This window comes from Pseudonaja textilis, chromosome 3, assembly GCF_049901715.1.
Source record: "Pseudonaja textilis isolate UNSWEBS1 chromosome 3, rPseTex1.2, whole genome shotgun sequence".
NCBI classification, from domain to species: domain Eukaryota; kingdom Metazoa; phylum Chordata; class Lepidosauria; order Squamata; family Elapidae; genus Pseudonaja; species Pseudonaja textilis.
This window is the reverse complement of record NC_141992.1, coordinates 18,317,586-18,328,465: the sequence shown is the minus strand read 5'-3', so window position 1 is coordinate 18,328,465 and position 10,880 is coordinate 18,317,586.

The following is a 10,880-nucleotide window of genomic DNA, read 5'->3' as shown; positions in this document are numbered from 1 at the left end:
ATATGATAACACTTATTAAATAGCTGTGGGAATATCACAGTGAAGGAAGCCCCACCCCTTCCCCAGGATAAAATATTCTTTATTTTTAATATTAAAAACAGGAAGAATAAAATATTTTCCTGAAAGAGAAATGGAGAAATATTTTCTTAAAGGCAGAAAGCAGCCCCAGTCTTCCTGCTGTAGGAAAACAGCCTCAAGCAGAAACATGAAGAGGCTAGTCTTTAGGAATGGAGATTTTGTATTCATTCAGAAAGACTGCACCAATCTATTCATAAGCAAAGATCAACCAGAAACTCCAAATAAGCAATACAATAGGCAAGGAGCGGAAGGATTTGCATTTCTCCTTTTGCCTGTAGAGCCAGCCATGATCCCTACATGACCCCATAGGAATCTGGCAACAGCCATTAAAATATTAAAGAACATATTCTTGCATAGGAACAGACATCTCAATCACAATGCCCTTAAGAATGTATAAAAGCTCACTCACTCTCAACCCAATTTTGTCAACCACCCCAAAAAGTGGTTGACTGTCTCTAGTTTCTGGCTACCAAATAAGTAGAAACTTCCTTTCCTGAAGCCTGCTTCCATTTTATTTCCAGTGTCTTTCTCCTGGCTTGGAACAAGACTGGATTTTTCCTCCAACAAAGAAAAGATACCTTTTCTTTATCAACCTAGAATGCAGAACCCAGAACCTAAGATATTGAAGGCAGATTCCCACTGAATACTGGGAAAATATCGCAATATGCCTATCATTAAGAGCAGTTTAAGAGTGGGAAACTTTTACTTAGAGAGATGGGTGGACATATATGGGTGACAATATGTGTGTGATGCTGCAATCATATTAATTCCTGGACTTAGTAGATTTGCATCTAATGTAATATTTGTGTGATTATATCACTGCAAGCATGTTGTCTTGTCTTCACTGCAGTTTAATGCAGATGCCATTGGTGGTGAGCTTTACCAGGACAATCATTGGTCATGGAGTTTTAATTTGGATTCCTGTACTTCACAAGGTGGTTTAAATTAGATTAGATTAACAGAGTTGGAAAGGGACCTTTAGGTCATCTAGTCCAACCCCCGCCCAAGCACCATTTCTGACAAATGGTTGGATTCAATGGATTTAGAGGCCTTTTCCTAGTCAATGATTTTGTCATTCAACCAGGGCTCTGCCTTTATTTGGTGGTATAAGCACAAATGATTGATTCACCTTTTCTCATCTCATGATAACTAGAAGACCGCCAATCCACAATCAGCTGATGAATAATATTTTTACTTTCTTCTGCTTTAATCAACCTAGATTTCTGGTTGACAAGCAAGGAAATACCAACAAAATGCTTTAAAATGGGGCAGAGCACTTATTTTCATTGTGTTTGAAAAAAAGTAGAGAAATAAAAATCTCTTTGCTAAAAAAAAATACTGCTTGCATAGGAAATCTGAGAATGCTGTTGTAACCCTAGAAATGCTAGGGCAGTTTCAAATCTCACTGGGAAGCCGCCAATTATACACAACAATCATGCTTGCTGAATATAACTTCTTGCATTTAAAAGCATGTCCAGACCTTTCGCTAAGCTCTGGAAATACTACTCAGAGCCACTCAATCTATCTTTAACTGATTTTTGCATTTGCTTTCATGCTGGAACAAGCTTGCAAACTTTTGCTATTAAAGGGCATCAGTGAATCTAATGGGGAAATCCAAGGAAAGGGTTTTTCTTTTGCTTGCAATGATTAATTTCAGAATGCTCAAATAGATATGGACCTGAATACTGATAAATGGTAAAATAAATCAGCAGGTATTGGCTAAGAACGCTAGAGAGAGTTAGAAGAAATATTACCTTGTGGCGACCAAAGCTGGGTGCGGTATTCCACACTTGGAATATTGCATCTAGCTTTGGTCAACCCAATGTGAAAAAATATGTTGAGACTCTAGAAAGAGTGCAGAGAAGAGCAACAAAGATGATTAGGGGACTGGAGGCTAAAATACATGAAGAACAATTGCAGGAATTGGGTATGTCTAGTTTAACAAAAAGAAGGGCTGTGGGTGACATGATAGTGTCTAACTCTCCACCAAACATCTCGGGTTAAGACTGCCTAGCAAGACATTGGGGCCAAAGTTCATGGGGCCATTCCCCATAGTAAAAGATCATCCCAGTCACGGTGCAATTGAAGTTGCCCTGATTGTTAGAGAAAACATACCCAGTATTCCATAGTAGCCTATTAAAACCCGTGGTTGGATCAACACTGAGGCCCCTAGCTCATGAGCCCCCAAACCCAATTGTAATAGAAGGCCAAACCCATCATGAGGTGCAATGAATCCTCAATTCGAGGTGGCACAGGAGACAAGTCCAATATGTAAGCAAGTGGAAGGTCTACCCCTTATCAGAGGCGTCACGGGTAAAGAGTATGAACGTCCAAGCCGATTGCCTTGTAGCTCAGGAGTTGCCACAGAGAAGAGGAAGGGGTCAAGCTATTCTCCAAAGCACCTGAGGGCAGGACAAGAAGCAATGGATGGAAACTAATCAAGGAGAGAAGCAACCTAGAACTAAGGAGAAATTTCTTGGCAGTTAGAACAATTAATCAGTGGAACAACTGGCCTCCAGATGTTGCGGGTGCTCCAACACTGGAGGTTTTTAAGATACTGGACAGCCACTTGTTTGAAATGGTAATAGGGCTTCCTGCCTGAGCAGGGGGTTGGACTAGAAGACCTCCAAGGTCCCTTTCAACTCTGCTATTCTGTTATATCATATGGAAATACCTTTGGGGGCTATGGCTGGTGCAAATTATACTGCAACATACCTGGAGGCTAATAGGATAGGAGAGGCTGCCTCAAGGAAACAAAGCTTTGAGCATAATCCAATTAATGTTCCATCTTCGTAGGTTTCCTTTATTGCTAACAGGTCTCTCCTGACTTCCCTGAGGCCTATTCCTGAACATCTGGATACCACTGGGAACTTTATGTTTCCTTGTAGGAAGGGAGGTAGTTCTGCCTGTGTCTGCAACTTGCATAGACAAACAGAACAATAATTGAATCAAGAAATGAGAGAAAAATACCCTCCAAACACAGTAGGGAATATTTCCTTATCTAATATAGAGAGCTTCTTTCTTTCTAGATATTTTTTTGTCCTGCCTTTATTATTTTTATAGTGAACTCAAGGCAACATACCCATTTTTTTTTCTATTTTCCCAACAACAGCAACCCTATGAGTTGAGTTCGGCTGAAAGAGAGTGATAGTTCAAAAATAGCCAGGTGGCCTAAGGTGGAACTAGAACTTCTGGTTTCTAAGCCAGCACTTTAACTACTACACCAAAATTGCTTTTCATCAGGAATAATTCCCTAGTTGTATCACAGGAAAGAGAGGCTGCCTTCCTTTGTCTCTACCATCTTCCAGCTGGTTGATATTCAAAGATTTGCAATCCTTATATAATTGAGGGTGCCAGGGAGGGAAAAGCTGGCATAGTTTTATACCCATTCTTTATTGTGGGGGGGATAACAAAGCAAAACCATTTGTAGATATATGTGAGGCACCTACTCTAAACCCAAGTACAATTATTCCCAAATTGCACAGTGATGATAGGATGCTACAAGAGAGTTCTTCCTATGTATCTAGGAGTCCCTACCTTTCACCTATAGAAGTGACTCAATAACACAGAATCATTGTTCCATCTTACATTCCACGTGGCCTCTGTTGAATTGTTCTAGTTCAGCCATGATTAGGGATTTCCCAAAGAGAATAATCATACCTGAAAAAATGCATGTAGCCGAAATACCCGCCATCCAAGGAGGCAGTTAGTTGTCTCTTGGCATCAATGGCTGCTCTTGTCTTGACTCTCTTCCAGCTAAAGGCTTTATGACATCAGAGACCTCAGAACGTGCATCCTTCTAAGTAGATGATAGGGTAAGTTCAGAGATGCGTAGAACAGGAGATAGGGAGGGGACACACATTGATAGGTGGGAGGGTAGGTTTCATCCCATTTCCGAACTTTGGGTCTAAGGAACTATGTGGAAAGAAAATCTCCAACTACTTAGAAGATTGAACTAACAAGAAGGCTTGGAAAAATCCAAGGATTTGCAGCATATCCCTCTTAAATAATCTTAATGAGGAAAACTTAGTAATAGTCAATGAGAGCCAAATGTGAATATTCAGTAGCTATTATGAGGCTTCCTGCCTGTTGGAATGCAGGGTGCAGAATGGAGAATCTTGGCAAAAGAGCTGCCAAGGTGGAATTCCACATTGTCACATTTCATTGCAAGTCCTCTTTTTTTTTCCTTCCAAATGTCTACTTTTGTCTTCCTTTGTTTTGATTTTAAACATACCTAAGAATAAAACCAGATGAAATGTAGGAAAAATGGGAAGGAGGCCTTTACAAAGGTCCTTTTCTTCCATAGTTCCAAAGATGAGTTGAAGATTATGAATGAAGGCAGCTTTCCTAGCCTGTTGTTACCAGAATAGTGGGACTATAACTTCCATGTGTTCCATCCACACCCATCTGAAGGATATCAGACTAGGGAAGGCTGATATAATGACAGCCTTACGATTGTGAAGATTCACATATGGGTCATCCTTTGAAGTTCACAAACTGATTTTGACCCAGCCATGTGATCTATTTTAAGATACTTTATAGAAGTGTTACTTATTGAATTCCTTCAAACAATGGTAATTATCAGTGTAATAAATGGAACGATCAAAGTTTATCCTCAGAAAAGGACTTTAGTTTAAGGAGCAATTTGCGTGTTGGAGAAATCACTGAGCAGGAGTAGCATGTGTAAAGAGTATATTTTGCAATATCCTCTCCCCCTCCTCCTCACACACTACCAGTATATAAGAGATTAGACAGAAGCCTCCTTCCGTGATAAAGATTGCAACAGGGAGTTGGAAAGCCTTCTTTTTAAATAAACAAACAAAAGTGGCTCAAACTACTAACTTACATGCAGTAGAGCTGATGTTGTATTTGCAATGCAAAACTCTTTGCAAAATCAACCACAATATCCCTGTATATAAATCCCTCAGTCTCCAGGTTGAATAAATCATCTCTGCTAAATTTTACATCCACGTTTATCTTTGTTTCCCCTAAAATCAACTGAAATCTTTCTCAGTTGGGCACCATCGTAGTACATAGGTAAGAATTCAGCATTGCAATGCTGACTGAAGAAAGTAGATGTCTTTCAAGATGCAAAATTATTTGTACTGCTTGATAATATTTATTCTTCTATACCAGGTTCGTGAAACTAAACAAGAGGAAGAATGTGTTGGAAGAAATGTCCATCTGGGTTCAGTTCCAAGTGGGGAGAAGACACTGGAAACATGGAGGCTGTTTGGAAAGATGGTTTAATGATGGACAGGACCACATAGTTTGAGGTCCTGGGCAATTGAGCACATGGGTGAGAAAGAGAGATTTATACCCTTGGGCTTTGAACTTGCTTCCTGTTCCTGTGAAAGAAGTGTATTCTGATTGGTTGTCCTATGAGCCATGCAGCGGTAATTTTGTAGGTTGTCTTGAGTACCAGGCTTGGTTGAATCTTGCTAGGTGATGCAGTCTTTCTAGGTGCTATGTGGTGAGATGGGTAGAGGGCTAATCCTATCATGTCCTGGGGGCCATATCTTAATCCCATCACTCTGCGGCTGAAAACATGGTCAGGGAGTTGCAGGGAGCTGTTTTGTCTTTAAAAACATGTTTCTCCTTTTCTCATCTAGGGAAATATAATATTTTGCCTTTTTAATATTTCCTAAATATTTCATTTTTCTAGGAGAGGGGTGGGTGTTAACTTTCTACAAATGGAAGAGTGCAAAGTTTCTCAAGGCTACATAGGATTATATAGAATGCATGGATTATATCATACTATGCAAGAACAATTTGTAATCCTTCTTTCTAGGTCTTGGAAGAATATAGGTAAGGCCTACATCTTCTTCAAACTTAAATCATATTGAAAGGTCAGCCTGACATGTAGTTCCAGAATTAACTTTAGAAATGTTCTTACCCGAATCAGCATTCACAACAGGACAAAGTGAACTTTCCAGAATAACCTTCCTGAAACCAGAACAATGGAGGAATGAGTGTATTTCCTTCAATTTATTCTTAAATGAAAGCTTGAATGGAAGAGGACGAATAATTTAGCTTTAATTAACTGGATCAAAGAATCTCTGGGATTTTCAGAGATCCAGTTAAAGTTATTCCTCCTCTTTCATCCAGTTTTCCTTTAGTCTGGAAAGTTGAGGCAATTTGCATAAGGCTCCACAGTTTGTTTAACAAGTGCAAGTTGTACTTCACGCAACTGCTAGCTTTTCTTCCATTTTAGATTTTATTTGGATTTCAAGCCATTTTAATGACTGAGAGTCAATATTGTCAAGAAAGATACAGGCCCAAATCCATCCTCAGTCATGGAAGCTCACTATTTCTTCCTTGAGTTGGAATCTATGTTTTTGCTGAAACAAGTTAAGGCTAACTGCCTTTTTAGATGCTGCATCACACTATTGAGTTATGTTGACCAACCACAATTCTAATACTCTTTATAAAACTATTATACAGCCAGCTATACCATCCCATGATGTTGAATTTGATTTATTTTCCCTATATAAGGACTTTGCATGGCCTCTGTTAATATATTATGTTATTTTTCAAAGCATGTATCCAACGATCAAGATTGCTGTGAATTTGTTCTGGTCTATTACAGTATTAGCCATTCCATTCAGTTCTGTACTATCTGTCAATTTGATTAACCTTCCTCTAGCATTTCATCTAGTCCATTTACAACAATGGTGATGGGTTGTTAGGCACAGAATTAATGTTATACAAATAGGAATGCAGTTGACACAGCATTATTTTATTTTTCATTTATTTCAATCCCATCTTTATTATTTTTACAAATAACTCAAGGTGGAAAACACATCCAATACTTCCTCCTCCTATTTTCCCCATAAGAACAACCCTGCGAGGTGGATTGGGCTGACCCAAAGCACCCAGCAGACTTTCATGGCTAATACAGGACTAAAACTCAGTTTCCTGTTTTCTAACCTTAAACACTAGATCAAACTGGCTTTTATTTAATTTAAAGAGGTATCGTTGGTAAGTCCTCTGTTAATACTTTTTAAGCCCATTATAGATGTACCTCATAGTTATACAGTATGACCCATGTTTAAACTAGTTTGGTAATCAGTTTCTTAAAACTTTTTTTAGGATGGGGTGTCAAGCTAAAAGCTCCTAATTCAAATGTTCTTTCTCAAGGAAACTAAAACTGTTAGTTCAGCTATAACACATTTAGAAGGCCATGAAATTCTGCTAGATTGAGAAGGATCCTGGGAGACAAGCAAAGCATGGGAAAAGCAGAAAAAGGAAATTCTCTAGAAATAACTATTCCTGGAATAGCTGCTGTTTTGTTTTTGAAAACATTGTCTTTGTAGTCCTGTCTTTGTCTTTGTAGTCCTGTCCCATTACCACATAATTATACTCCAGTTGCCTCCCTGAACTGACTAAGCACATGATGTGATATATATGCACGATCAAATGCTTGCTATTGTTTATACTCAATTATCTGTGTTTTCTACTTACAATGTATGCAGAAAATTGTATAATTGTATACAGAAGGACTTAAATCTCCTCTTTAAATCTGTCTAATAAGCAATTTGTGCTTTAAATCAATGTGTTCTTGTCTCCAATTCAAATGTACCCCTGGGAAAATTATCCTGCAATCAATCACAAGGCATTTCAAATACTTTGCTAGAAACCACAAATATATCTACAGTGTTCTGACAATCTGTTAAGAAAGTTGTCCAATAAAAAAGTTTTTTTAAAAAGACTAAGCAATCATTTTGTTTTAATTGATCACTGAATCCTCCTCTGTACCTTTGAAAGTAGCCAGAAGAAATGTTTATACATGTACATTTAAAATGTACAGACATTTTTCTACTGTTGTATGTACCAGTTGAAATTGTGAAGTATGCAAAAATCTTTGATAAAGTCAAGAATGATTGTCTATCACGGTCTACAATTTGTGCTAGAATGCAATTACGCACATTTAATGTGGTTGAGAAAGAAGGATGATATGATTACCCAGCCAATGGAAGGTATTTCTAATTTCTGTTTGTGCTGATTTTAAAATACATTTTCTTATACTATCATAATGAAAATCATTAACCTCAATTTTCTGCTTTCTTAGCACTGAATGGACTTAGAGGGCTCATACTGTTATTGAAATCTGAGAATAAGTTTTAAAAAATTGTTTGACAAAATCTCCCCCCCCCCCAAGTGTATTTACAGAATTAGCACAAATTCACTTTGGGAAGCCTATCAATATTCAAATCTTAGCAGAACAAATTGTATGTGGTTAACAAGCTACTTTTTTTTTCTTCTGGTCAGACCACAAAATCTGGTCTAGTTTAAAAAGATATAGGCACCTTCAATCTGGAAAACGGGACTTTGAAAAAGCAAACAGTTGGCTTATCAGCAACCTGGCTTTTTAACCAATACACAAGTCTCTTCAATGACTTTGTTGAAAGGAGGTTACATAAAAAATAAATATATGAAGCAATGCCAAAATCTGGGCTGGTAGGAATTGTCAACTGAGACTCTTGTGATTCATGCCACGTTAGTTTTGATGTCCTTCTTAACCGATGCTATAGTTTGCCAAACTTTTTAGAAGCTAAACAAGTAACTGAATTAAACTGGAAGGATTCCCAAGAGGATAAATTAGGCATAAAGATAGTGAGGGCCAGGTGGTAAGAGGATCTTCTCTCTATAGCTTCTGACACATACTGAATAGTACATAGCAAGTGAGGAAACAGCTGATCCAGTCCTGTCATCCATTTCTGGAAAATGTCGAAGACTGGATTGGAATGGAATATATGCTGCTCCCCTTAGGCCTCTAAATAAAGCAAGGTGACAGAGGTTACATTGCTGATTTTTTTTTTTTTACAATACAAGCCTAACAGGCTGGGATTGCCATTCTGTGTGGATAATTGTGCTGTTGGGAAAGATAGGCCAGTGATAAAACAGATGATAAGTTAGCAATAATTGCTTGTCTTTGGAGATACCGCTGAACTTAGAGCTCTGGGGAAACATTTATGCTGGGAAATATCCCTGAGATGTGATCAGATCTCATTTTTTCAACATTAACTCAAACAAAGACAGAGATTGGCCTATGGAAGAGAAGGAGGGTGAGTATCAGCCAGTTTCTTTCCACCCACATCTGTGGGACACCACTGCATCCCTCATGTTCAGATCTGCTTGTTACACTCATGTTGTAATTTGCACCAGGGATCAATCCTGGCAACAGGTGAACTCTACGTGGAAGAGAAGAACTGAGAATAGAAGTATGTCTGAACTGGCAGAGACAGCATGTCTTTCTCTGCAATCCAACTAACTAGAAAGATTGAAGACTCAAAAAAGTACCACTTTGCATATGTTTCTTTCCTGTGGTTCACAATGTCATCCTTAAAAGCTTTGGAGGACCAGCACATCAACCAATGGCCCATGGCACATGCAAGCTCCTATAATGCAGGGGTCCCCAAACCCTGGCCTGTGGAGTCCATGGCATGCCAGAACCGGATGTTCTGAACCAGCTCCCCAAACACAACAAACTCTCCAATGTGAACTCAAAAGATTCCTTTATTAGGAATGCCAGCAGCCCCAACAAAAAGTTTATCTTGCAGGCTAACAAGCTGGTCCATTTGGGAGATGAATAGTTGTCTGCTGCACCTATTCATCTCCACCTCCTGCCTTTTATCCCCAGAGTTAGGATGGGGCCTCACTAGCAGAGGTGGCTCTTCTTTCCGTATGATCGGCCAACGACTTTCTGCTGCTCTCCCCATTCTCTGCCTTCTGTGCAGCCATGCATCAGGCACTGGATCCGGCTGTTCCTCCTCTTCTTCATCAGCCATCTCCAGACCTGGGGGCTGTTGACTCTCCATCTGAGAGCTGATGGATGAGCCAGGCTCTGCCCCCCTCTCTCTGTGTGTGTCCCCCTCTCTCTCTGTCCCCCTCTCTCTGTCCCTCTCTCCCAGCTCCATTCCCACTTCCCCATTGGAGCTCCCAGGTTGCTCTGATGCTGAGCCTGACCCCCACGCTTCCTCCTCCTCCTCTAATTCGGCTGCTGGAGGGGCCAGTGGCCGACAGTCCACAACACCGGGCCATGCAAACAAAGGAAGCACCATCCCCGGGATGCAGGCTCCACGTAAAACCACATCCCCTCCAGTCAACGGAAAACCTCTCTTCCTAGAACTGATCCCTGGTGCCCCAAAGGCTGGGGGCCACTGCTCTAAAGGTATTTGATAGAGCTCAATTCTATAGACAATGGAATAAATAAAATGAAGTGAAACGCTAACATTTCAGGAGACTAAGAAACCTCATGAGATTTATAAATCTCATTTTGGCGTTCTCACCTGAAATCTTGAAAAACATCAGACAAAAGTGTCAAAATCTCATGAAATTTCAAATATGTGAACATCTTGCAAGAATTGCCAGTTTTCTGAGATTTTTTTCGTCTATCTATCCTCCACATTGATGTTATCTATTTAGCGTGCACACAGATACACATATGGATGCCAGCTTTAAGGCTATATTAAGAGCCATGATGGTACAGTGGTTAGAATGCAGTATTACAGGCTAATTTTGCCAACTGCTGGCAGTTCTATCCTCACCAGCTCAAGGTTGACTCACTCATCCTGTTTTCTACTCCAACCACATTTCACTAAATATTAAGAGTGTCATGGCTGCCACAAACTTAAAGTACTCCAATAGACTTGCTGGCTTACTCTGTCCCCTAAAGGACATGAATTCAAGCACCAAATATTCCTTTTGTAAACAGATCTCTATCCCTTTGTTATCATGGTTTCCTTTTACCCACTTCCGCATTTTCTGCCAGGGTATATTGGCTGGTAAGTGTTCAGTGT